The sequence below is a fragment of the Diceros bicornis genome, chromosome 9, assembly GCF_020826845.1.
Source record: "Diceros bicornis minor isolate mBicDic1 chromosome 9, mDicBic1.mat.cur, whole genome shotgun sequence".
Taxonomy (NCBI): Eukaryota; Metazoa; Chordata; class Mammalia; order Perissodactyla; family Rhinocerotidae; genus Diceros; species Diceros bicornis.
Genome location: NC_080748.1, coordinates 1,943,699 through 1,968,111, shown reverse-complemented (window position 1 = coordinate 1,968,111; position 24,413 = coordinate 1,943,699). Strand labels below are relative to the sequence as shown.

The window sequence follows — 24,413 nt, the reverse complement described above, 5'->3', positions numbered from 1 at the left end:
CTTAAGGAAATGCCAATGTGGGGGAAGTTGCATTTACATCTTAAGGGCATTGTTCTTGTCTTTGGGACATGTTAATTGCTTAAAGTGGGTATATAATGGATGAACAGAGGCTACAGGCCCCTTTTGGAAAAAAAAAATGGTCAAGCCCAAATAGTTTTACACCAAATTGTTTCCTCATGTGCTCCAATATATCCTATCACTGGCCATTTATTTATCATTTTCCCCCTTTTGATGTATAATCTTTCAACAGAAAGCATTGATGATCAAAATATTGTCCCTCAGAGCCAGGGTGGTTCCTGCGTGCCCTGGGTCTATCATGTCCCTCAGGGCCAGGCTTTTATCTCGTCTATTTGCCCAGTTGTTCACGTTGGGTGGAATTAGTTGGATATTGTGGACAAGCAAAGAGGTACATATATATATATATATATATATATATATATATATATATATATATATATATATATAAACAGAGGAAGCATTTCATGGGTTTTGGATTAATTTTAGGTTGTTGCACAAACATTGTATATGCACTTTTTTAAAATTTTTTTATATTTTATATTATATTTATTTTTATTTTATATTAAAAAAATATATTTTTAAATATATATAGCCCCTTATGTTACATTGTGCACAATTATATGACAAGTACGGTAACAATGATAATAATTAAACATTTTTTTAAAAGATTAGTTTAAAATGAGTTCTTAGGCATAGTCCTTATCAGAAAAGGAAATTTGTCCAGGGTTATAAGATTGATTGGCCATCTCAAGTCACTGAGCCCCCATTACTCTAGTTTGCATGCCAGTCTTACAACACTAAGTAAAGAGAACAATAATCAGTTTGAATATTATGATTAGTACAAGAATTCCAAGAAGTAATAGAAATAGGAATTGCAATCCAGTTCAAAAAAGGGAACCAATACCAGGAGGGAGCCAACCAAACAAATCAAGGCTGGGTATAGGATCGCTTAAAGCATTCACCTGTTTTTTCATGTGCTTTAGTAGAGATGACACATTGGAAGACTCGTCAGGTATAAACATACAGTATTCAGTTTGAATGATCGCACGTGTACCACCTTGGGTTGCTGTAAGAATATCTAAGGCCATTCTATTTTGAAGGACGGCTTTTCTCATTAAAGACATTTCAGTATTTAAGAAAGCTATTCTTGCCTGACTATCGTTAAGGGCTTGTTGAGTAAATTTTGTCAGAGCCTCTATATGTGATATGACGTCTTCCAGCCCCAAGGAAGGAGCAAATATAGCTGCTAGGTGGTCATACCAGTGGAACACTGAACGAGCCCATCTGGCCTTAAGGAAAGGCAGATTAGCCACAGATATTAGCTCTGGTCGAATCTTTCCCTGTATCCAAGAGAAGCCAAGAGTGCAGCGCCCTAGCCATCCTGGTGGCAGCCAAGGCTAGAGATTTGTTCCACATAACCATTGAGTTCCATTAGGAGCCATCCAATAGATGCCTGGTCTTCGAGACCAGTCTGTTCCAAACCAATCACTTTTTTTATGTATAATAGTATTCTGACATTACTCGGGGGATATCCAGCCCATCTTTAGAGTGTAATTTGGTAGATTTTGTTTGGAATGATTTCTCTGTTCCCAACATAAAGGTGCTGGTATGTTTAAAGATCCATGGCTAGGAGTAAGCCAAACATACCCATCCAAATTTGTGTGAAACCTTCCATAGTTTTTACTGTAATGTCTGGTTTCTTTTGTTTATCTGCAATTTGTTCGGATAATTGGATGGTTTGAGTAACAGAAAAAGAATAACCGTGTCCTGTATTATTAATAGTATGGGCTATTGACCATGTTTCAGGATCATAATTAGTAATATCAGATGAACTGTGAACATTAGAACTAGATCTTTCTATCACAATAAATTGCTTTAGAGCTTTCCAATCTGTGCCTTGAAAGGGAAAGACCCACCAAGGCAACCCAGAGGTGTTAGAAAGCGGAAGTTGGCCACATAGCCAACAATTGGACTGATTTTTGTGTGTAGCAGAGAAATGTGCCCATTGCAGAAAAACATTGCCGTCAGAGGTCCATTCAGATGTAGACTGGAAAAACAAAGCATTAGGGAAACCTTGAATGGCATTTTTTTTTTTGTAATCAACAAAAGGTTTTGTAATTAGGTTCTGATCTATCTTATAAAGTTGAAGGGTAAAGCATTGGTGTAGGAAAATGGTAAGGCAATCTAGAAATTGATTATTTTAGCAATTACATAAAGCTTAAACACTACAAGGGTTTAAATGAGGAGATATAAGGTTAGGAATACGGGCCTGGTCCAGAGTCTCGGGACAGCTGTCTTCAACAGATGTCATCTTCTTCTCATCATGGTTTGGAGATATTCGCCTTGGTCAGTCGAAGTTGGGTGTCAGAGACTGGAGTTGAAGTCCATTCAGGAGGAGAAGACTATGTTAAATGAGAAATGTGAATCCATGAGTCTACGCCTTTTAATTTTGCAGCACATGGATTGGTTAAAAGCACCTGACATGGTCCTTTCCAACGGGGCTGCAAAGAGTCCTTTATCAGGTGTCTTTTCCAATAAAGAAAATCTCCAGGTTGTAATCCATGATCCTTAAGGTCTTCGTCTCCCGGGAGCTTACTGTGAAAAGAATTAGCTACCAGTTTCTCATTTCTTTTAAGACCCTCAATGAGACCTTGACAATAATGTAAAATATCTCCTTTAAGTAAAGTTGGTTCATACATTTCTTCATTTAATTGCATAGGTCGTCCAGTTATTATTTCGAAAGGAGACAGTCGATATTTACCAAATGATGTAGATCTAAGACTGAGGAGCACTAACGGAAGACCTTTTGGCCATGAGAGATTAAATGCTTCTGAAAGCTTTGCCAATTGAAGTTTGATCCTGCTATTAGTTCTTTCCACCAATCCTGAGGATTGGGGATGGTAAACACAGTGGAAATGCTACATTATTGGCCAAATATTACAAATAGATTTAATTATTTGTCCGGTGAAATGAGTTCCCTTGTCACTATGTAACTCGGTAGGAATTCCTCAAGCAGGAATTATTCTCTCTAATAGTAATTTACCTACTGTTAGAGCCGTTGCTCTTCTGCAAGGAAGGGCCTCAACCCAATGTGAGAAGATACAGATCATTACCAAGATGTATTTATATCCTTGAGGTGGTGGCATTTAGACAAAGTCCAATTGCCATACCTCAAAGGGTCCCTTAGGAAGGGGAAAGAGACCTTGTGACCCATGAAGTGGTTTCCCTGGATTCTACTTTGGGCATATAACACAACGAATATAAGTTGTATGGGCCACTGTGGGAGAAAGTTTCCAAAAGTATTGTTTTCCCCATAAAATCATCTTTTCAGGTGCCCAGTGGGTTAGTTGGTGTATATGTTGGAGCAGGGGCAATTGTGCTCCAACAAGTACTATGAGTTTCCTATTGGGCCCAAACCACATCTGTGAGGGGGGTCTAAAATTCCCCCTTTTGACTGCCATATCTGTTTTTCTTCTTCCGTGGCCACTTCTTGGGCCTGTAGAAGGAAGTCTTTTCCTGGGTTAGCAGAGTTACTAGGAAGCAGCAGGCATTCTCGAGGCTGGGTAGGGCAAGCCTTCAAGGCTGCTTGTTTAGCAGCTGCATCAGCAAGCCGGTTTCCTTTAGCTTCCAAAGTATCAGATTTGGAATGCCCTAGTATTTTAATAATCGCTAGTTGTCTCGGCAGCTGTATAGAATGTAATAATTCTGCAACCTGTTTCTCCGTCTTTATAGGCTGATCTGAAGAGGTTAAAAACCCTCGTTGTTTCCACAGCATTCCAAAGTCATGTGCTACTCCGAAAGCATAACGGCTGTCAGTGTCGATATTTGCTACCTGGTCTCTGGCCAATTGACAAGCTCGAGTTAAAGCAATTGACTCGGCCTTGCTGTGCTGACTTTATCTCTGGTAAATTACGTCTACTGAGGACGTTACTGCATATCCAGCCCGATAACACCCTTGTTCATCCTTTGAGTAAGATCCATCTGTAAACCAAATTAGATCAGCATTATCAATGGGAGTTTCTTGCAAATCATTCCTAGGAGTAAGTAGGTAATTAGTTAATAAATGTAGTAGTGGGCATCTTCTTCTTGTGATGTTGGAAGTAAATTTGCAGGGTTAAGATTATTACACCGGGCTAAGGTAATATTAGGAGCAGAGAGCAACAGAGCTTCATAGGAGGCTAGTCAGCTGACAGAGTAATGCTGAGTGTGATGAGATTTTAGGAGAGATTAGACTGAGTGAGGAACGTAGATAGTCAAAGGAGACCCCATCACTATTTCTTCAGTGGTCTTGCATAAGAGCGCTGCTGCTGAAATGGCTCTCATACAAGGCGGAAGCCCTTTTGCCACTGAGTCTAACTGCTGACTATAATACCCTATAGGTAGATGTCGACCTCCGTGTTTTTGAGTTAAGATACCTAAAACATTTCCTTTATCTTCATGTACGAAGAGGAAAAATGGCAAGCTGTAATTAGGATGTCCTAAGGCTGGTGCTTGGGCCAAAACAGACTTAAAGGTAGTTACTGCCTTCTCTCCTTCTGGTGTCCATTCAATTACATCAGGCTGGTCAGACTTTAGTAATGTATATAAGGGCTGGGCAATAAGTGAAAAGTTAGGTACCCAGTTCCTGCAATATCCAGTTAGTCCTAGGAATCCTCAACTGTTTCTTTGTCTTAGGGAGAGAAAAAGCCAGGATTCCTTTAATCCTTTCAAAATCAATCAACAGTCCATCCTTAGATATCAAGTGTCCTAGATATTTTACAACAGGCAGGCAAAAATGCAATTTGTCCTTGGAGACTTTATGCCCCTTAGATGCTAGCTGTTGCAACAGATAAATTGTGTCCTTCTCAGAATCCAACTTAGTGTTTGAACACAAGAGAAATCATCCACATATTGAATTAAAGTGGAGTCATTAGGGAATTCTATATTCACTAAATCAGCCTGGCGTATCCGGGAAAAATAAGTGGGCATCTCAGTATAGCCCTGTGGCATAACTGTCTAGGTATCCTGACGATCTTCCCACGTGAAGGCAAAAAGATATTGACTATTATTTTCTACGGGAATGTTGAAGAAGGCACTGCATAAATCAGTGACTGAGAAATAGCAGCTGTTAGTTGGAATGGCCGAGAGCAAAGTGTGTGGGTTAGGAACCACAGGATGTCGGGGAATCACGATGTTATTTATAGCTCTGGGATCTTGAACAAATCTCCAGCCTTTCCCATTTGGCTTTTTACAGGCAAGATAGGTGTATTACAGGGACTAGTACAAGGAATTATAAGTCTCTTTTCAAGAAATTCCTGAATGATAGGGCTTATCCCATTTAATGCCTCTGGTCTAAGTGGATATTGCCGAATATTAGATAGAGGCTTAGGGTTGTCAACAGTCACCTTAATAGGAGTGGCTGATTTAATTTTCCCAATAGCTGAAGAGGACGATGACCATAATTCTCTAGGCACTTGTAATAACAGGTCATCAAATTTCTCTTTTATTTGAGTCATTGATTTCACAATCATCAACCTTTCAGCAATTACAGTCTGGTCAGCATCCCGATTTTCTGAATCTAGAATCATTTTGCCCTTTCGTGAAAAGGCAATATGGACGTTGTATTGTTCTAGAAGATCTCGTCCAATCAAATGAATTGGAGCACATTTAACCAGGAGAAACACATTTTTACTGTGATGGTTCTTAATTGAAAAATTATTGGTTCTGATTTAAAAACCTACGTTGGAAAATTCGAAACCTCTACCATTTCAACTGCCTGTTTACTCCGAGGGAGAGGGCAATGAATAAGGGTAGGGTTGAGGACAGATAAGGTAGCCCCGGTATCTACAAGGACCTTTAAAGTTTCTCCTCCATTATTTATCTAATTTCCCCTAAGGCATTTGTGAGGAGGAGGGGAAATGCCCTCTCGTAATCCTTGGAGCAGCCCTATTCCTGTGTTTTGTTGTCACTCCCTAAATCCCATTTGAGTTTATGGCAGTCTTGTTTGAAATGACCGGGATTTTTGCAATAGTAACAAACACGGTGATTTCGTTTCTGGTCAGATTTTAAAAGGATGGCGTTTGTTGGGCCACTAAGCTGTTGTAGCTGTATACTCATAACCTCAGTGGCCTTTTTTTTTTGCTGGAGGGTTTTAAAGATTTTATTTATTTATTTTTTCCCTCCAAAGCCCCAGTAGATAGTTTATGTCATAGCTGCACATCCTTCCAGTTGCTGTATGTGGGATGCATCCCCCGCATGTTCCGGAGAAGTGGTGCGCGCCTGGGATCCGAACCCGGGCTGCCAGCAGCGGAGCGCGTGCCCTTAACCGCTAAGCCACGGGGCCGGCCCTCTGGAGGGTTTTAGATAGTTTATCCATAATAGTGACAAGAGCACTAGTGTGCATTAAAGTCCAATCCAGTTCATGTCTCTTAACTAATTTTGCTAATTCCTCATCTAATCCTTCCAAGGAAATTGAATTGAAAATTGAATCATTTTAATGATCCTCAAAACATTCGGGAGCCGCCCCAGAGTGCTGTTTGAAGGCTCTCTCAAGCCTTTCGAAATAATCAAAGATAGAGTCCTCGGGTCTGTGCTTACATTGATGGACTTTAGCCCAATCTATCCTCCTGGGAAAAACTACTGGAATGGCTTTGTGTAAGTTTCGAGCAATATTCCTACACTCCTTAAGGTGGTGAGCCTCATGCTTATGGAAATCCTCCAGGGCGTCTCTCCAATCTGCCTCTTTTATCCATTCATTTGCTTTGTTCTCAGACACCAGCAAATGCACATGCTGATATAAATCTAAATATCCTGTGCATATGTTCTAACAATAAAATCAAATTCTTGAGCAAACTCTAAAGGATCTTGCAGAGGGCCTGGGAAGTCCTTCGTCAAATTCTTAAATTCAGTTCTAGTCCAAGGAGTATACACAAGAGCAGGCTCACCTCACCCAGTAACAGTTTTCTCCTTAAAGACAGCCACTATAACTTTAGGACTTTCAGTATCTGCTCCCTGAGAGTTACTTCTTGTTTTCTCTAGGGGTGGAGGAGGAGGGGAAGGTGAAGGAGGAGGAGGAGGTGAAGGAGGAGGAGAAGGTGACGGAGGAGGAGTAGGTGAGGGAGGAGGAGGAGAGGAAGGAGGAGGAGGTGTGGGAGGAGAGAGAGGAGGAGGAGGTGAGGGAGGAGGAGGAGGTGAGGGAGGAGGAGGAGGTGAGGGAGGAGGAGGAGGAGAGGGAGGAGGAGGAGGTGAGGGAGGAGGAGGAGGTGAGGGAGGAGGAGGTGAAGTGGATAGGTCAGGGTACGGAAGCTCAGAAAGGAAAGGATACACGGGTGCTGAGGGAGAAGGAGATGAGCTCTGAGGTGCTGAAAGCAGCGGTGGTGGAGGAGGTAGAGGAGGTGAAGGGGGTGGACAGCTTCTGACTTCTTATCTCTCTTTAATTCAGAAATATTCTCAGTCAGTTTATGGTTAGTCTCCTGTAAAGAGGTCATTTTATCATTATTACACTTTGAAGCCTCTAAATGCCAATCGTAATAATCTTCCCCTTCTTTTGTTTTGGTTTTATCGCCGGCTTTTTCAACATGGGCGTGCAAATACAGTAGTTTTCAGAGGTCAAACGTTCCCCATTTTGGCCATTTACGACCTAAGTCATCCTTAGTTAACCTTTCCCATTTAGTTAAATACTTGCAAGCATTGTTTCCGTCTGCAGTATACGGGAAACCAGCGGGAGTCCCCGTCGGGGGTTGTCCATCTGGAAGCCGGCAGGCTTTTGAAGCACGGTTTCCCATTTTTAGTTCTGTTTGTTCGTTTGTTTTTTCTAAAGTCTGAACAACTTCTTGAACTGTGTAGTGGGTCACAAGTGTGCTGCTTTGAGTGTTATTCCCTAAAGGAATGTCGTAATCACTGTCTTATTTGTCTAGGTTTCTCCCGCTGGCAGTCTAGGACCACTGTGGCGGTTCGGAGCGCGGGTGACCAACCCTCATGTGCGCATCCCCGGACGAAGCTATAATTAATTAACGTGAATGATAACGGAATGCCTTATAGGACGGCTACACATCGTGAGGTTCACCTCTGACACTCCTACTGAGGTTTTTCAGTCACCTGTAAAACGCCTTTTCAGCCGGGAGGAGCCATGTCTCTTTTCTTCATAGCTGAACAAGATCAGACTCTCATTTCTCTATCAAGCAGTTTTGTTCAGACCTTATAAACATAATTCTTTCCAATTTTAAAGCCAAATTAAAAGGACAACCAACCCAGTTTACTCCAAGCTTCCCCTAAAGTTCCTTGGCCTGGGAAATTCCCCCTAGGTTTTTCTCCACCTAGGAAATGTACTGGTACCCTTCAAAGCCTCTAGTCTTAATATCTTAAAACAGCTCAAATAAACTCTTGGACTATCAACTTAAAATAAAGAGGTCCAGGATTCAGGAGAACTCACCAGGGTCACCTGAAGAATGCAGTGATCCGGGTGGGGCTCAAAGTGCCCCTGCGGTACCAACTGTCGGTTCAGTGTAGATTCCAGGTGGTATCCGGTGGGTTTCTCTGAGATCCTGCCGCAATTACACCAAGAAATGTCGATGCAAATAACCCATAACCAATCTATAAATCAAAACTGGGGTGAGTTTCTTACGAGCCAACCTTTGAAGACCATATAGCCTGGGAGAGTCCTTTCATGAAGAAATGGAGCACTCTGAAGAAGTGGGGTGTACACAGTGGTTATATACTATCAAGGAGCACGTATCACATGTGATTGCAATGTCCCTTTTACAATAGCCGTGACATTGACCTGTGAGCACCTCAATTGATGGACACAGTGGGTATCAGGTCTGCTGTCTCCATGGGCGTGGCTGTTGTCTCGAGTTGGGTGGTCACAGGATGAGCACAGCAATCAAATCCTAGCCTAGGGAGAAATGCTTATCCTTAAGGAAATGCCAATGTGGGGGAAGTTGCATTTACATCTTAAGGGCATTGTTCTTGTCTTTGGGACATGTTAACTGCTTAAAGTGGATGTACAATGGATGAACAGAGGCTACAGGCCCCTTTTGGAAAAAAGTTATAAAAAATAGGTCAGGCCCAATTAGGTTTACACCAAATGGCTTCCTCATATGCTCCAATGTATCCCACTGCATGCCATTTATTTATCAAGAAGAAGGATAGTCTCAGCTTGAAGGAGCTCACTGTCTATGAGACATGAATAAAACAACAGTTATGGAAAAGCAGATAAGTACAGGGTCCCAGAGTGGGGACATCAAAAGGAGTCTCTAGATGGAGACCTCTCAGGAAAAGTGTCCAAGAGGAAGGAACATTTGATATGAGTTTAGATTAAGAAATAGGAATTAAGTTGATTAAACAAGGAGTGCAGTAGGAGTGCAGTAGACACACATAAAAAAGGCAGATATAAAGGATGCTAAAGCTTTCAGAGTATGGGGGTATTTTTAAGGCTGGAACAAAGCGAACATGTAGGAAACAGTGGGTGATGAGGCTAAAGATGAGGACAGCAAGGGAAAGCCTGCGTGTCCAGCTCAGGAGTCTGAATGTTCTCTCCAATGCTCTGAGCAGTCATTGAAAGAGTATAAGCAGATGTCACATTTAAACAAATTTAGATTCTAGAAGGTAACTCTGGAGGCATTGTGGAGGAAAGATTAGAAGAAATTAAGACTGGAAGTAAAGGGACCTGTTGGGAGATTAGGCAGTGATCCAGATAAGATAGGCCTTGGCTCAGGCGGGAGGTCTGCAGGTGGATTAGGCCAGGAAGTGGGAAGCAGTGCTGGGCTCCTGGAGGAGGAAACTGAGCTCCCTCTCAGTCAGGGGAAGACTGTGCCTGTCATGGCCTCCCCACCCCCATGCCCAAATGCCATGTTCCTTTCTATGTCTGTACCTTTCCTCTCTTCCCCCATCTGAAATCCTCACACTTTCTTCCCTCCACCTGCCCAAAAGTGGTCCCTTTGAGCACTTGATGTAGTCCACCTCTCCTAAGAAGCTTTCCTTAATTACAATTTCTCGATAACATTCCCATTTTTTTTAGGTTCTCTAATACAACATACACTAAATACCTTGGCAGAATCAAGTGACATCTTGCAAGCCATGTCATGTATGTGGAGGAGCTTGGAACCTTATAATTCTTTGTATTTCCTTCAATACCTACCACAAATACCTTGCACATATAGGTCATGCCTTTAGATTAGCTGCTTGAACCATTTGTCTTTCTCCGCAGGTCAACAGTGTTGACCAGAACAAATGAATTTTACACCTTCTCAAACTCAATAGAGCCAAGATGGAACTTCATTCCCCCCGCAAGCCTTACTGTCCTAGATAAAAGCAAAAACAACTTGTGACATCTAATTCTTTCTCCACATTCTGATCTCAAATTGCAACTGTTTTCCAGATGCTAACTGGTTTTCATTCTTAAAACTGACAGAAAAGTTTCTCATTATTTCCTTTTCTTTCTTTTTTTGTGAGGAAGATCAGCCCTGAGCTAACTTCTGATGCCAACCTTCCTCTTTTTGCTGAGGGAGAATGGCCCTGGATTAACATCTGTGCCCATCTCCCTCTAATTTATATGGGATGTTACCAGAGCATGGTTTGACAAGCGGTATGTCGGTGTGCACCAGGATCCGAACCTGTGAACCGGGGCTGTCACAGTGGAGCACGGGCACTTAACCGCTGTGCCACAGGGCTGGCCCCTCTCTTTATTTCTAAAGCTGAAATGTCTCAATCGTTCTCTGGGCTAGTTGGAGTTTCTATAAAATGAAAATGTACATTCCAGAAAAATCCTTAACTTTCCAGAATAATCCATAATATATTATGGTTAACACCTTGGCAAAATGTCACTGATTTTCAATGTCAGTGCCTCCACAAGGGTATCCTTGCATTGTCTCCCCTCCCAACCACCTCTCACTGTGCCCCTCCCCAGGCTCATGGGCTCAAAGTGTTTACTGAGCACTAAGAATGATCAGAGTCTGAGGGAGACTTCAAGGATGACTATGCCATGTTTTCTGACCCCAACCAGCTCTCTCCATCTCTCCTTTAACCTCTATTTTTCTTATTTTGGTTTCTACTTTAGTTGTTTACTTGTCAATTGTTTTGTGGTTTATAATTACCATGTAAATTCATATTACTTTTTGCCTTAGAGTTTAGAAAGAACTTACATTAAACAAGGTTTTCTCCCAGCCCTTTGATGTGTCTAATATCTTCCAATGCAATTCAAGTGGCTTCTTGTTTTTACGTCTCCATCATTATTCCTTCAGAATTATGTTCACCCCACACTTTTGATCTGACCAATGCTGCTTTACTCTTTAAATTTTTCTATGCTGAGACACGTGAAGAATCCCTCAAGCACCATCAACTAGGCTACCCCACATTCCTCACATCTGTTTCCTTGATTTGTTCCTAAATAAAGATATTTCTCTTTTTTTGTGAGGAAGATCAGCCCTGAGCTAACATCCATGCTAATCCTCCTCTTTTTTTTTGCTGAGGAAGACCAGATCTGAGCTAACATTTATTGCCAATCCTCCTCCTTTTTTTTCCCCCAAAGCCCCACTAGATAGTTGTATGTCATAGTTGCACATCCTTCTAGGTGCTGTATGTGGGATGCAGCCTCAGCATGGCCAGAGAAGCGGTACGTCAGTGCGCGCCCGAGATCAGAACTCAGGCTGCAAGTAGTGCAACGTGCAAACTTAACCGCTAAGCCACAAGGCCGGCCAAAGATGTTTCTGAAACTAATAATAAATTGTACCAAGTGGTCATTGTATAAAAAGCACTGACACAGATACCTTATAGAGAACAAATGGAAAAGAATATTCAATTCCTCAGATAGGTTTGCAATCAAATGAGACATTGAGGGGACCAGGGGGCACTGATCAGAGCAGGATCCTAAGAGAAGAGTTTTAAGTCAATTTCAAATGAGGTTAAAACTGGAATGAGATAGTATTTTACCAGTTAGCTGAAATCATAAGCATTTTCCTGACCTTTGAGAGTTTATTTGCGTATAAACTGTACATGTGGGGTAAGAGAAGGCTTATATTGTTTAATTTCTTTTTATTATTCAGCACTTTGTAATAGATGTGGCTATTCACAATTAATAAATATCATAATGTGGAGAGACCCAACTTTCAACTGCTTGATATTATCAATTCTTACACAAAGCTAGAGTTTCAAAGATCAAATTTCATTCTAGTTACCTGTCAACTAGTCTATTTATATCGGAAAATTGCTGAGTTTTAGGAAAATACTTCAAAACACAAATTTTATATGTAATTTCAAAAGCAAAAAATTAGTTAAAAACTGGGTGGTAACCCGTTTTGCTACCATATATTAATCTTTAACATGGGAGCAAACATTTTTAGAGAATATAATTGATATTTGCCTATTTGTATATTGTAGAACGTTAAAGGAGTTACAGTTTTAATAGTATTTCAAATACCAGAGAATAAAAAACAGAATTGTTTCAGTTTTATGAAATAGTTTCTTAGACGTAGCAGATTTTCACAGCATATTACTTGAAAATAAAATAATCAGTTAGTGAGGTTTAAGCAATGTGGTTTTATTTTAAACTTGCTCATTCCATAAGAGCATCAATAAAAGCGCTTCAGGTGTAGCTGACGCTCTGTCCCTCCATATGAGCACCAGCTGCGTTTGCTTTAAGCATCAGACTCTCGGGCAGCACCATAGCCCTCAACTCCATTTAGTTGAGAAAAGGCTTTATGAGTCGTGTGTTTTTTCTAGGGGTATGGATCTCCCAGACTTATTAACTAGAGGGTGAGAGTAAGAGTCAGAACACATTCATTAAACTCCAGTGTGCTCAGGTGAGAGGGTAAGTACCTGAACTCACATCTGAAGAAGAACTTAGAGGATGCTTTCTGACTCTGCTTCATGCCTCTGACTAAGCAGTCCTGGACATCCCTGTTACGGCCACAGAATAACACAGGCAGCCTTGATGGACCAGAAATCCTCCTATGTCCATCATTTGTACAGAGCAAACTGGCTTAAGACCTCTTGTTTCCTGCTGCAGTGGTAATTTACAGACATACAGAACTGCGATCTAGTGACTAAGAAGAAAACAGCAAGGTGCTTTACATGGAAAATGAAATTGTAAGTGTTTTAAAAAAGAACAGTGAAGCACTAAAGTTGGTAAAGTTGACACAAAGTTGACACAATGTGGCACAACAAAGTTATAATAAAACTGAAAAATGTGTAGGAGAAGTAATCAGTTGTTCTCTATGCCTCTAAAATATGACTTGACATTTGACTCATAAACAGTATAGTTTAAATATAATAGGATAACTTTGGAAGTAAACTTCTCATCTCATCTCATCCAATGATGTTGGCAGGAGCCGGTATTAAATAGCCAGATGGTGAGTACCCATGTTGAAGTACCATTTTTATCACAGTGGAGAGAATAGAGGCATAAAACCCAACAGACTGATGTTCAGATCTTCCCTCTACCCTTGATCAATTTTGTAAACATGGTCTTTTTTATTTTTTTTTGTGAGGAAGATCAGCCCTCTGCTAACTTCTGCCAATCCTCATCTTTTTTTGCTGAGAAAGACCGACCCTGGGCTAACATTCGTGCCCATCTTCCTCCACGTTATACGGGACGCCGCCACAGCATGTCTGGTCAAACAGTGCATTGGTGCGTGCCCAGGATCAGAACTGGTGAACCCCAGGCTGACGCAGCAGAGTGCGTGTGCTTAACCGCTTGCGCCACAGGGCAGGCCCCTAAACATGGTTTTGTTTATCAGTTAAATATGAATTATAATAGTTACTTTAAAGGATTACTGTAAGAATTGCATGAGGTAATATATATCACTCCACAACCGGTGTGGAGTGATAGTTAATTCTCCCGCCCTGTCTCTCTTCTATGAAACATACACAAATCATCTAAGGAGAGAACTCGTCTATACAATAAACTTATGACAAAGAGTCAATGGCTCCAGAAGTAAGGGCCACCATTGTTGAGGGCTTAACCTCAACTGCTTCCAAATACTCTTAACTCTCAATTAATTTTATGTGCTTTCCGTCTTCCAGACACTTCACTGGCTACAAGGAAAGCAGAAGGTGTGAAATTTAAATTGATCTATTTCACCCTTGAATGTCCAAGCTGTAACATCAGGTGTTTTAAATCACCTAGTTCATCAGGTTTTCTGCTTATTACTATATATTTTACCATGGTTCACTGCCTGAGAAAAATAGAAATTCATTATAATTTTACTCACATGAATATATATCTTAACTATTACAGCTGGAATCTTAATATATAGAGCAATATTGTACATGTTTTGTCCTTGTTGATAGTACAGAATACTTTTGTCCAGGTTTTCTTTGGCATTATCTTATTTAATGAAGAACTCAGTAATATATGTCCTGGAGATAAAGATTTAGAAAAATCTAACATACTATCCTAGTTATGCCTCAAAAAAAAATGCTATAAAATAATGAGAGGATATTTTGAAGGCACTATTTTTCCTAATTATTTCCAACTTTATGTCCCTTTAACTCTTTTTAATCATTCTGCATCTTATTTGCTATTGGCTAATCATCTCACAGTAATTAAATAGCCCTCAGCTGAGTCCACCATGCCTCTTCAAGTGCCCCAGGCTGATGTCACTCTCATAGTTGACAAAAAGAAGCTGGGAAAACCTGTTTTGTGGCACTATTCTTAAGGATATCTTTACTCTTACAATAATAAAGCTATATTTTTGAAAGGCACGAGTGGATTATAAAATCAAGTACTTGACCAATGTTGTATCCTCATTTTCCCTCCAGGGGGAGCACAACTTTCATGTGTAATGCAGGGCTGCTGCTTTATTGTTTTTTCCTTTCAAGATATTACTTGTAAAACATGTCGACGTAAATAATCTATAATCAATCCATAAATCAAATTGGGGTGAGTTTATTATGAACCAACTTTTGAGGACCATGGCCCAGGGCCTTCCTTCCCTAAAGAAGGAAGGGTACCAAAGAAGTGGAGTGTACAGAGCTGTTATATACCATCAAAGAGCATGTATCACATCAGATTGCAATGTCCCTTTCACAATAACCACAAGATCGCCCTGCCAGATTGCCCTGCCAGAATAGCTATTGATGGACACAGTGGGGAGGGCGTGGCTGGTGTCAGGTCTGTTGTCTGGAGCTGGGTGGTCACAGGATCAGTGCAGCAGTCAAATCCCAGCCTAGGGAGAAATGCTTATCCTTAAGGAAATGCCAAGGAGGGGGAAGTTGAATCCTTATATTAAGGGCATTTATTCTTCTCTTTGGGACATGGCAAAGCAGATACACAACGCAGGTGACAGGCCCTTCTGGAAAAACAAACCCAGGCCAAATTTGTTTTACCCCAAACGGCTTCCTCATATGTTCCAATATATCCTATTGCTTGCCATTTATTTGTCATTTTCTCCCTTTTGATCTATAATCTTTTGATAGAAAGCATTGAATGATCAAAATATTGTCCCTCGGCACCAGAGTGGTTGCTGCCTGCCCTGGGTCCCTCATGTCCCTCGGTGCCAGGCTTTTATCTCATTTATTTGCCCAATTGTCCACCTTGGGGGGAATTAATTGGATATAGTGGACAAGCAAAGAGGTATATATATATTAATAGAGGAAGCATTTCATGGGTTTTGGATTAATTTTAGGTTGTTGCACAAACATTGTATCTGTGCTTTTTATGAATCCTTATATTTACGCTATTCACAATTATAGAACAAGTACAGTAACAATGATAATAATTTAACATCTTTGAAAAGATTAGTGTAAAATGAGTTCTTAGGCATAGTCCCTATGAAAAAAGGAAGTTGGTCCAAGGTTATAAGATCAATCGACCACCTCAGCTTTCATTACTCTAGCTTACATGACAGTCTTACAGCACTGAGTATAGAAAACAGCAATTAGTTTAAACATTATGGCTAGTACAAGAATTCCAAGAAGTAATAGAAATAGGAATTGCAATGCAGATGGAAAAAGGGAACCAATACCAGAAGGGAGCCAACCGAACAACTCAAGACCGGGTGCAGGCTCGCTTCAGGCATTCACCTGCTTTTTCATGGGCTTTAGCAGAGACGACACATTATAAGACTCGTCAGGTATGAAAACACAGCATTGAGTTTGAATGATTGTACATGTACCACCTTGGGATGTAGTTAAAATATCTAAGGCCCTTCTATTTTGAAGGACAGTGTTTTTATTAAAGACATTTTAGTATTTAATAAGGCAATTCCTGCTTGACTGTCTTTAAGGGCTTCTGTATGTGATGTGACACCATTTAGCCCTAAAAAAGGAACAAATATAGCTAGCTGCTCGGTGGTCATACCAGGGGAACACTGAATGAGCCCGTCTGGCCTTAAGCAGCGGCAGGTTGGCAGCAATTGTCACTGTGAATCCTTCGCTGCATTTAAGGGAAGATCGGGTGCAGAGTTTTAGCCATCAGGCCAGTAGTCAAGGCCAGAGATTTGTTCTATACAACCATTAAGTTCTATTAGGAGCCACCCGATAAATGCCTGGACTTTAAGACCAGTCTGTTCCAAATCAATCACTTTCCTTAAGTATGATAGTATTCTGAAAATCTTAAATGTAACAATTATAAAATAGGTATACAGTTTAAGCATAACAAAGGTTTAAATGAGTGGATGTAAAGTTGGGAATACAGTCCTGGTCTGGAGTCTTGGGACAGCTGTCTACAACTGATGTTGTCTTCTTCTCATCCTATTTTGGAGATATTTGCTCTCTTCCTATAAGGAGGAAGATACTAAACTTATTAGGCTTACTCAGTATGTTAAACTACATGGGAAGCATTGTCAGACAAGTGATGATAAACATGCTTAGGTGGTAGTTTGTGGGTAAATGTTATTGATATAGGCGTTTTAAAATTGTAAAAATTACTGAAATTCTGATCTGTCCTGGTTATCAGTCATAATTCTGGTTATTATTATTTTAAAGTGTCGTATGTCACAAAATTAACCAAATTTCTTTGTCAATTGCCATTTTGAGGTCTTGTTAGCAGACTTATTTCTTTGCTCTAATGCTTTTGCAAAATGTTTCAACTTCAGAAAAATTCATGGAAAGGACTGTGACAGTTACACTGGAGTACAGGCTTCTGATAAACTTGTTGATCATAAAACTGAACTGGGTAAGAAATTACAGAAATATGATGGAGAAACTGATGACTTCATGAGGCCACTAACAAAATGATTGGGATCAAAAATGGATTACACAGGACTGAATGAACTGATAAGGATGATTATAATTTTTATGATTTTTTATTTGAAGTATTGTGGAATTTTTAATGTTTTGTTTTTTCAAATTTAAGGAAAACTTTTTCTCTTTTCTCCTGAGCTAGCTATGACTTATAGCAATTTGCTAAACGATACTTTTGTAAGCAATATTAAATATTTCTCTTTTTCTCTCTACCTGATCCCTCCAGAATTTAAAAACTCTTAGTAAGTAAGTATTGTTGTTTTCATGGCAATATAGTTATTCGCATAAGTTCAATAAGAATCTGTTCTCCTTATAACAGGACACAATTGGAAACACTGGTTATATTACCAAGGCTGTGACTGGAACATCATATTTGCGATGTAGCCATACAGTTTAGAGGAATGAAGATTGGACTTTATGGAATAAAGCCATGTGGAAATATTGGCCTGGTACCTTATGTTCAATGTTCCAAGCAGCATTTACTGGATAAGTAAAGAATGTCACTTATGTAGCAGGTACAAGGAACCTCGAAATATTTTGGGGGAATCTCGGAAGAGAGGAATTCACCCAAATGTGTAGGTATTGCAGGTGTGGGGAGAGAGGGAGAATCCCCCCAAGCCCTTTTCCTTAAGGATTTTATGGCTGCCCAAATAATCAACAAGACAGGTTAACAGGAGAAAATAATACCAAGTTTAATAACATGTATACATGGGAGAAAGCAGGGACACTGCGTTTCTCAACACAATAGCAGAAATTCTCGTTTTACATACCATATGGAGCTAATGACAAAGGAGGATGTTGGGGGTGGGGGGAGTCAGTTACAGGAGATTACCACTAAAGCACAGTAAACAAGAGTAAGGCTGTTATGCAGATTTAAGGCCTCACTTTTCACATTGATAAGTTTCTAGGAATGAGTTCATCCCCCCTCTTCCCAAATACAGAGAGGGAGATACCTTTACAAATGGAGATTTCCCTTATAAATGTAAATGTCTGTCTGGCAACTCCTTGCAGGGCCATACAAAGAGACAGTTCTGGAGACAGAACTTCTGATAAGATGGGCTTGTTGGTGCCTTTTCTATTGTAACATCTATTTTACAATATATTACAGCCATTAGATAGAAGATCTGTTCCAGGAAGGAGTTACTACGTCAAATTCTTTAGGCAGTTAGTGGGGGAGGTCAAATGTTCTCAGAGAAAACAACCAAGGTAAAGAGATAGATTTCAGGGTGGCCAAATCTTGATCTCTCACATTATGAACTACAGTCCCTAAATTAAGGGTCACTCTTTATGTTGTACAGTTCCATGGGTTTTGACACACATATAGTGACACGTAGCCACCATTATGTACAGAACAATCTCACCACCCTAAAAATCCTCTGAGCATCAGATTAGCTCTTAGTGGCTTTTTAAAATATTAACAGTTGTCAGAATGACGTAAATTTTTACGACGAAAAATGTTCCACAGGTGCTAAGTTTTGTTAGTCTCACTATTATGATCACTATTAGAAATAATGAAAAAAATGAACCCCTATATAAATAGCAAAAATCACAGAATTTTAAAGATAAAAAAGATCTGGAAGTTTAGGAAATCCTACATTCTTCAAGACCCTGCCCTCCAGTCTCTCAGCTTTCTGTGTCATTTATCTGCTGACTCCGCTGAGCAGAAAGAAAGAAATCGATAAAGAAAAACAAAGCAAAAAACAAATTTTGGTTCTAAGTAGTCCTCTTGAGCCCAAGTTAATCAAGCATGGATTCTTTTTTACTTCCTATTTGCATCAGGAACATAATTACTAGCTAGAGCCTAATTTGAGAATATTCATTAGAAATGAAAGATGTCATATTTAAGAACAGAATGGAATTCACTGAGGTTTTATTCTTGGGATATTTGTAGGATTAAGTCAGGACATGCTGCGAGAGTGATAAATAAGTTCTATATATTTTTCTTCTCCAAGACCATGGATTTCAGACACATTTTATACCCATGTACTTTGCAACAATGAAAAACAATTGAACACTGACCTTGAATATTTTGCCCTCAGATTCATTAGTCTTTAAAATATAAATTGAGCAATTTTATCTAGATGAGTGAAAGACTATGGAGACTTCTAGAATGTCACGTTAGGTCCTTTAGAAGTGAAGAATTGACTTTATAAAGCATTTCTATTCCTTCTCATACCTTGACAATACTGCTACTGTGACTCTGTTTTAAAGAGGATAATGGCAGGCTTTACTCTGATTTGCACCTTTTTGTTTTAAGTGCATTTACTTAACATTTCTCAGCCTCTTTAAAACTTTTATCATTAAGCTCAACCTTCATTTAAATCACCAGACCTATTTGATGAAGGCGACGTGAATATTTACTTGTAAACTCCTCAGAAATTACTGATTTAACCTTACTTCAGATGATCCATTGTAGAACTCAAACTGGATTTCCCAGGCCCCTCATAACGGCTCATAACTGTGTGTTTGTACATTTATCTGGGAAGATATTATCCAAGGGTAATTGTTCTTCCCAAATGCTTTCTTTACCTCAAACAGCAATACTTCCAAAGTTTTAATGAAAATGTGGCCAATTTGGTGAAAACCAAGTGACTTGTTTGTTTTAGCATGCCAATGAGATTAAGAAAATAAGTATTTTAACAATTGTTATTGATTACTAAAATCAGAAATTAAGAAAACAAACTTCTTTGTCCAAAGACATTTCTGCAAGTGAAATCATCGGAAAAACAGACAGCTAGCCTCCCGTTTTAACCACTCAATCATAAGAAATGTAATATGGTGGGCAAACATGTGAGCGTTGTCACCTGCACGAGTCCCCAAAGCTGTGTCCCCATCACGGCCACAGATCAGGGGAAGTAGCCAGCAGAGGGGAGACAGCTGTGCCCTCAGTGTCCTTCCTTCCTAGGTCAGAACTCAGTCCCAGTTGCTCGCTGTCTAGTCTTCTGGGGAAGCAGAGAATTCTTCTGGGGACACGACACGACACATCAGGTGTTAAGGATGTCATTCTTTTTTAAACAAATGTTAGATCATGTAACGTGCTTCTCAGGACAGGAGGAGCCACCTCAAGGGAAGGCAGATTTTCTCCAGGAGCTGATGGTCATCCAGGGAGAGCAGAGTCAAGGGCTGCAGAGAGCCAGCCCGCTTCCGCTCTCCCTCTCAGGGACACCTTGGACCCCACACCCCCACCCCCCTCCCGGTGCCCCTCAGAGGTTCCCATTGTAGCCTTGGAGGCCGCGCATGCGCAGGACTGGCTCTCAGAGCGGCAGAGGGGATGGCGAGCTGGAGAGCCCCGGGGAACGTGCACTGGAGGCGGGGTCCCTGGTGCTGAGGTGGCCTCCTCGGAGGTTTGTGTGGGGGGATGGGCGGTTTCTGGATCCTTCCTCCAGGATTTTCAGCGCTGGGGAGCTCTCCTTTCTGCAGTGTGGAGGAGCGCTGGGCAGGAGGCAGCGCTGAGGTAGGCGGTGGGCGGCGGGCTCGGCGTGGAGATCTCCGCCGCAGATGGCGGGAGCGCGGTGGGGGGTCGGCGGATGGGGCCGGGGGCCGGGGCTGCTGGCGGGCTGCCCCAGGTGGGGGAGCCCAACTCTGTCCCTTGGAGGAGCAGAGGAACGCCGCCTGGCCGGCGGGCCCCTCTGCCTTGGCGGGGCCCCACCCCGGCGGGGCCTCCTGTCCACCCAGCGGAGGTGCAGGGGGCGGCAGGGAGTCGCCAGCCCTCTGCGCGCGCCCTTGAGTTCGTGCCCCCGGGGGCCCCGTCTAGGCCAGGTCTCTACATCCCCGGGTGAACACTTTCCTTCAGAAGATGGACTGTGGTCTGCGATCCTCTGCCTGACTCCGCGCAGGCTATTGGGCTCCTCACTGCGTTCTTTAAACAAATAAACGTTCCTACTTCCTTGGGACCACCTTCAGAGAAAAGCCTAATCCCATTAATGGTTTCTGATAATTGACTCTATATTTGCAAGGTGAACTTTGAAGCCTGTGAATTGTTGTAAACTGCATTTAATGAAAGGAGCTTTAAACAGTCTTTGGTGAAAATTATGTAGCTTCCTAATAATAACTCACCATATGTTAACATAGACTGATGACTGATCAATTGATGATTGACATAATGTGTACGGAATTTTGTTTTCAGTGGAAAGGTTTTTCTTGGCAGTTGGTGCTAAATTTAAAATCGGATAAGGAGGAGGTTTTTAGAAGTAGTATATAGTGTGTGTTTTGTCTCCATACTCATTTAGAATTGTAAGATTGATTTGGAAAGCTCATAGAACAAGAATTTTCAAATTTTGATTTGGATGAGAGGGTGAAAGGTTAAAAGGCCAAATACGGTAGGATTTCATTTATATGATATTCTAGAAAAGATAAACCATAGGGAAAGACAACAGATCGTTAGTTGCCATTAGTTTTAATATTTAGTTAATCATTTAGTTTAATAGTTTAATCATTAGTTTTAATATCTCTGATTAATAAAATACATTTTATTGATAGCAGCCTAATTATAGTTTTGGATGATACCAGAATTTAACAACCTATTAAATTCTGCAGTAGGAACAAATGACATGTTGGTTATAGGTGTCTTTGAAGTGTAAGTATTGTTGGTAATGAATCTAAATAAGCATTTTTGGATTGTGAACTACTGATTTTTTTACTAGATCCTGTTGGACATGGCATATTACAAGTTTCAAAAGGCTCTTTAAATTATTGTAGCAGGCTGAAGCTATTAAATTGTAATGTAAGAGCTTTATAGATGAAACAGGCAAAAATACAAAAAGCCATTTATCTTTTTATCTTTGTTAAAAAATCAAGTAAATCTTACCATATACATGAATGACTTTTGGCTAGACAGACCTGAACTTGACAAGATGGACTCATTAATATAGTGAATTTGTTTTGCATTGTTAAAATGGGAGAGGACATATGTTTTTCCTGAGGGTGACCCAAGTCAATATGGTAGGTTTCGCTGTTTATATGCTCTTTCTGAGTTACAATCTTGATTAAACAGCTTGTCATAGACGTACCAAGAAATTTGGGCCATTTTATGTATCAATATTTTAAGATATCCTATTTCCCTGATAGTTTCCAGTTTCAGGGTATCTGGGAAAAACAGTTTCTGAACATAGGTACTTTGGAATATAATTTTTGATTGTTGACATTGAATCATAGAATTGTGGAGTTGGAAATAATTTTAGTGGTTGTCGAGCCTAACCTCTTCATTTTCCAGGAAATGGAAAGTGAGGTTTCTCAAGTTAAGTTGTCCATAGTCTGACTGCTACTTAGTGGCAGAGTTGGAACTATATGCTCAGATGCTTGTCTCCAGATTCCTAGTACAGTGCTGTCTGTGCTACATACTATTAAGTAGACAAACCAATGAGTTACCTTCCCAGATCACATATGTAGCCAGCAGGGTTGATTCTTTCCCATATGCATATTTCCTTTCTTTTTTAAATAACTACTAACCACAATTAACTCATTCCCATACCATGTTTAATGACTATACTTGTGTGTGTCTCCTCGAGCACACGTGGATTCCCTAGAATGGAAACCTGCCTGTGAGTGGATTGCTGGACAAGGGGCTGATGTGAATCTGCAACTTGACGAGCTGCAGCCAAATCATCCTCTGAAGTTTTAACAATTTCCATTCCCGCCAACAGTGTCTGAGTCATCCTTGCCCTGGGAATTGTCAGATTGGGATTGTCAGATTTTTAAAGTTTTGCCAATCTGATGAGTGAGAAATGATGTATTTGTTTTCCTCTTTGTACAACTGTTTTGACAAAAGCATAGAGCTGTGCAACTACCAAAATCAAGACACAGAACAGTTCCAGTACCCAGAACTCCCTTGAGCTGCTCTTTTGTAGTCAACTCTTCCCCCACCCTTAACCCCTGGCAACTGATGATCTGTTGTCTTTCCCTATGGTTTGTCTTTTCTAGAATATCATATAAATGGAATCCTACAGTATTTGGCCTTTTTTTTTTTTTTTTTTTTTAACATTTTTATTGATATTTTAATGGTTTCTAACATTGTGAGATTTTGGGTTGTACATTTTTGTTTGTCCTTCACCCCATATATGACTCCCTTCACCCCTTGTGCCCATCCCCCACCCCCCACCCCCACTTCCCGGGTAACCACAGTCCAGTTTTCTCTGTCCATGTGTTTGTTTATATTCCACATATGAGTGAGATCATACAGTGTTTGTCTTTCTCTTTCTGGCTTATTTCACTTAACATAATACGCTCCAGGCCCATCCATGTTGTTGCAAATGGGACGATTTTGTCTTTTTTTATGGCTGAGTAGTATTCCATTGTATATATATACCACATTTTCTTAATCCAATCGTCAGTCGAGGGACACTTAGGTTGCTTCCACTTCTTGGCTATGGTGAATAATGCTGCAATGAACATAGGGGTGCATAAGCCTCTTTGGATTGTTGATTTCAGGTGCGTTGGATAGATTCCCAGTAGTGGGATGGCTGGATCATAGGGCATCTCTATTTTTAATTCTTTGAGGAATCTCCATACCGTTTTCCATAGAGGCTGCACCAATTTGCATTCCCACCAGCTGTGTATGAGGGTTCCTGTTTCTCCACATCCTCTCCAACATTTGTTGTTTTTTGTCTTGGTGATTATAGCCATTCTAACGGGCGTGAGGTGGTATCTTAGTGTTGTTTTGATTTGCATTTCCCTGATGACTAGTGATGTTGAGCATCTTTTCATGTGCCTATTGGCCATCTGTATATCTTCCTTGGAGAAGTGTCTGTTCATTTCCTCTGCCCATTTTTTGATCGGGTTGTTTGTTTTTTTGTTGTTCAATTGTGTGAGTTCTTTATATATTATGGAGATCAACCCCTTGTCAGATGTATGTTTTGCAAATATTCTCTCCCAGCTGGTTGGTTGTTTGTTCATCTTGATTCTGATTTCATTTGTCTTATAAAAGCTCTTTAGTCTGATCAAGTCCCACTTGTTTATTTTTTCTTTAGTTTCCCTAGTCTGGGTAGGCATGTCATCTGAAAAGATTCCTTTAAACCCAATGTCAAATAGTGTGTTGCCTATATTTTCTTCTATGAGTTTTATAGTTTCAGGTCTCACCTTCAGGTCTTTGATCCATTTTGAGTTAATTTTTGTGTATGGCGATAGCACATGGTCCACTTTCATTCTTTTGCATGTGGATGTCCAGTTTTCCCAACACCATTTATTGAAGAGACTTTCCTTTCTCCATTGCATGTCCTTAGCACCTTTGTCGAAAATTA

General features: G+C 40.5%; 1 protein-coding gene across 2 annotated transcripts in view; it reads left to right on the top strand.

Annotated features, from left to right (window-relative positions):
• LOC131410021 (ral guanine nucleotide dissociation stimulator-like 3) overlaps positions 1–24,413 on the top strand; it is a 111,999-nt gene that overhangs the window by 31,011 nt on the left and 56,575 nt on the right. The window contains exon 1 of one of the 2 annotated variants that reach the window (XM_058547739.1): positions 20,506–20,632. The exons of the other annotated variant lie outside the window; for it this stretch is intronic. The gene's annotated coding sequence lies outside the window, so the exon portion shown is untranslated. Of the gene's footprint in view, positions 1–20,505; positions 20,633–24,413 lie in introns of those variants that run through there. 2 annotated transcript variants of the gene reach the window in all.